Source organism: Mytilus edulis, chromosome 1, assembly GCF_963676685.1.
Source record: "Mytilus edulis chromosome 1, xbMytEdul2.2, whole genome shotgun sequence".
NCBI lineage: Eukaryota > Metazoa > Mollusca > Bivalvia > Mytilida > Mytilidae > Mytilus > Mytilus edulis.
In genome coordinates, this window is record NC_092344.1 from 85521013 (window position 1) to 85525878 (window position 4866).

The window sequence follows — 4866 nt, forward strand, 5'->3', positions numbered from 1 at the left end:
ACAACATTTCGTGACAGGACTACAGTACTAATAAATACGGAAAAATCATGACTTTATGTTATTACCGTTTTAAATAAGAAACGGATTTCAAAATGGCCTTCCGGGTCAATGTTAATTTTGTCGTTTATACTAGGCTTACCATTCATACCATCATTTTCCATCTAGGTACATGTCTGGATAGTGCTCATAACATAAAACAAAAAACGTTTTACAAAATATCTTACAACAAAAAAGTTCGAAACCCATACTACAATTTTCAATAAACAACTCACCACAATGTCATTGTAATAATAATTGGTTTAATGTGCAAGATTGGCAAAAAAGAGAACACAAAAAGTGGACTAAAAAATACTTACTCCTTTAACAACAGTGATTATCAAACGCAATTCATTATTTCACAGAATTTCAATTTGGGAAAAAAATATGTTTATCCAATTCTAATGACAGCAATTTACCAAGTGCATTTATGTAATGAATATGATTGAAGGTGAAACACAACTGTTGTTTAAATTGGGGGGCTATGGATAAAAAACATAAAACGTCTGTACCATTTAAAACAAAAATGACCTAAACAGTTATATCGTCCGCAACAAAAAAAAGTTAAGTAAAAGCTTTGTTAGGCTGTTGTTTGCTCTATGGTCGGGTGGTTGTCGCTTTGACATATTCACCATTTCCTTTCTCAATTTTATTGTTTATATTGTTCATATTTCAACATTAATTGTATTATAGAATGACTGTACATGAAGTAAAATATAATGACCACTATATTGAAGTATAATTTGAATACGTTTTTGGTTCAATCAGCTGTATATACTATAGATCTAATTTTGCTATTGTTATTTACATTTTACACTTTGTTTTGTTATGTGTGCATAATTTTTAAAAGTAAATAATATACAAAGTCGGTTTTTTTTTAATTCTTAAGCCTATTTAAAGGCAATAAAAGGAGGTAGCAAACAATGAAAATAACATTGATTCCAAGAAGCTTGATGCAGGTTCTGACTTATTTTACTTAAATGTCAATCTGTATAGGATTCCACACTGATTTCCAGTAGTATGTGTCCCGTCCAGGAACACATGTTAAATTATGATCAGAAATAACAAGGAGTAGATATGTCTTTAGTTATTTGGACAACACGACACAATTGACTTGACCAATTTAAAATAGTGACCATGCAATTTGTGTGAGCATTGGTTCGTAAGTTCTGTGAAAGGTGCTTTGGTATACGTCGATGTGAAAGAAACGAAAAATACATCCAGAGGGCAACATGCTTTATCTTCAACAATATACAGGTGTCTTGTCAATCCTTCATAGTATATAAAATGAGTGTGAATAAACCTGCAGTTGTGAAATCCACATATAAAGAGTTTATCTGCATGGTATCTCGTTCCAATTGAGATACGTTATTGCAATAATCCGGGATATAGGAAATGGAACTACTGAAGAATGTTATCCTACTAGCATATATCCGTAGTCTACCCTATTTTTTCTTTGTGGAATATACTTAACTGTTCAGTCTGTTTTTGTTGTATCCATTTGACGTGGAAAAATTACTTATACATCCCGTCATTGTGTTATTGTTCTATGGTAATGTTAGTATTCTTAACTTTCATTTTTGCTAATATGCTTCGTCAATATACTCTTTCGTGTTTCTTTGTTACATATGACGTGGCTCTGTACTTTTACATCCCGTCATTGTGCCATGTTTGTTTACATATTAGTTTGTTCTATAGTGGTGAAGATAATAACACAATATGTGAGCTGCTGTACCCCTTAGTTTGACATTTTTTACCCATTATGCCTGTTTGTTTTGTTCACACATCTTTGTCAATATAATGGATTTTTATGCGACTGTCATACAAGTGAGAAGTTTAGTTAGCTATAAATCCAGGTTAAATCCATCATTTTATACTTCGGAAAATGCCTTTGCCAAGTCAGGAATATGACAGTTGAGTGACCATTCGTTTGATGTGTTTGAGCTTTAGATTTTGCCTTTTGATTAGTAACTTTCCGTTTTAGATTTTACTCGGAGTTCAGTATTTTTGAGATTTTACTTTTTATTTCTAATTTGCACTTGTTTATTTAAAATTGTTTGAATCAATCACTGATGTATGTGTCCTACTGGAAATTGTTGATCCTAGACGTATTCAACCTTTATTCATATTCCTCGTAAAATGTAATTTTTTAAGTTTTGTTTGTTTGTATGCATCCAACTTAGTACTAGAGTGGGTCATTAGTTTAAACATATTTATTTATAGTGGATTGGGAAACAAGTTTTGCAACTTATAATAATCCCTTTCCACTTTGCCGGTGCGAGTGAGTCATGTATCAGAAAGTCAGATAAATGATAGATATAATGGTTGATAAATCATTCCAGTCAACAAATTTTCATTAGCTTGTAATCTGTGACTGTCATGAAACATTAAAACTTTTTAACCCGCTGCATTTGTTTGCAACTGTCCTAAGTCTAGAACCTGGTGTTCAGTGGTTGTCGTTTGGTTACCGTTATAAGTGTTTCTATTTTCTCTGGTTTTATATAGATTAAACCGTTACTTTTCCTGTTTGAATTGTTTTACACTAGTCATGTTGGTGCCATTTCTGTTCGGGTGAACCAAGGATCCGTGTTGAAGGCCGTACGTTGACCTATACCGGTTTACTTTTACCAATTGTGACTTGGATAGGGAGTTGTCTCATTGACACTCAAATCACATCTTCTAATACCCGGCTGGGAATTCATCTACACAAGAAGAACATTCGGTTCTGCGTGAAAACCGTGAGAGATTTTCCGTTTATGCTTGAGTGGAGTCATCGCCATCGCTTCGTAAGGCATACATACACTCAATAGACGGATCCAGGGGGAGGGGTTGGATGATTATACATGGAATCACTGAAGCATGACGGGAGCGGGTCCCCTCTTAGGTTAGTCAGCGCCCCCCTCCTTAAGAAAAGTTCTAGATCAGCCACTGCACCTTAATTGAAATAAATCAGCCTCCTGCAAATAGTTGCTGCATTTTTCTTTATAATTGAGGTTAAGAAAATATTGCTAAATGAAATACAAAAATCTTATTAAATGATTGTGGTCGATTTTATTGCAAAAAACGTCCATAATTAGATTAAGTGCCTTAACCTACCTGCGGAGGTGATAAATTTCATAAGTTTACACTTCCATGAAGAATTTGTAGTTACAAATTATGTCTATGAAATATAACCTATTAGTTTCCAACCATAAATGCCTCCCTGAACACTAAAATATAACATGACTAAAACACCATCAACATTTTCAAATGTCAAACCTTTACCTTCAGGGAGTGACCAATCGGCATGTTCAGTCATTTTATATAAGTTTTGCAATGCTCTTGCAAACATACAAAATTGTCAAATATTTCTGCAATCTAGCTGCGAACATCTCCTATATTCTAGTTTTTCCGCTGCAATCTTTCCCATGGATAGAAACAAGTGCCTGTGATTTGTAAAGTGTATACTACACAGGCACTCGTTTCAGAAAAAAAAGTCCTATATATATACCTTACTACTAAGGTATATATATATATATATAGGAATTTTTCTTCTTAGACAAGTGCCTGAGATATTAAAATTTGGTGTTTGTTGCGTGACTACTCTGTTAAATTAGATGTGAGGCTGTTCTTGAATGACTCTGCATCTTCTATATTTAACAGTCTTATTGTAAAGGTATTCCATTCTTTGATGGTACGTGAAAAGAAGCTGTATTTGTAGGTGTTGGTTGAAGTTTGAAGGTTTCTAAATTTACTTTGGTGATATTGCCGTGTTGTCCTGCTTTGTTGTTCTACATTATCTGGTATATGTTTGGCTATTTTTTATGTAAAGCTTTGTAAAACAAGCAAAGCCTTTTTATTTTCCGTCTGGTCTCTAATGGTGGTAGTTTTAGCCCATTCAGTAGGCTATATATAGTAACTGATCCATGTTGTCTGTTGTATTAATGTTTGATGAAACGTGCTGATCTTCTTTGTACCATTTCCTATCTGTGTGTCGTTTTCCTGATATGGATCTCAGGCACTGCTTGCATATTTAACCTTTGGTCTGACAATGGCTTGGTATGCTCTCTTCTTAGTTTTTTCTGGGAAATTTACGATGTTTCTCCTCAGAAAGCCTTATGATCTATTTACTTTTGCCGTGATGTAGTTGATGTGTATATCACATGTCTGAAGGTTGTTGATGAACGGAACTCCAAAATATGGGTTTTGGCTTACGTTTTATGTTTCATCTTCAGCTGCTACACACTGTTGTCGTTGTGTGAGCCAGGTTTTTACCCACTCTATTATTTTGCCATTTTTCCGTGTGTGAGGCACTACATCAAATGCTTTATGTTTTGCAATATCTTCAATTGTTGAAGTTACTTATTGAGATTTGCACATGTTGCATGATCTTTTCTATCTGAAGCCATATGTTGGTTATCGACTAATATTTCATTTTTTTCAAGATGCTGTATAATGTGTTTGAAAATGTTGTGTTTCATGAGTTTGCATGTAACTGATTTCAATGAAACCAGAGACATATATACACATATATATGTATATATGTCTCGGATGAAACCGATCTCAGTGTAATTTACTGGCAAGCTTTTTAAGTGTCCCCCGGCTTTTTTTTTAAAGAATGGTCAACCACTCTCATTTACAACAATGTATAATACATTTTCATAATCATGACATATTGTCACATTTTATCTTAAAATCAAGACCCTTTTACAATGAGTTGAGACGTTTTAGCAACAAAATGTCGAAATGCAATTTGGTTTCCTAGCATGTGTCGAATAGGCTTACGGGACGAAAATACCTAACACGACCGACTGGTACCCTGTAATACACTTTTGCTGTACTCAGTGGATC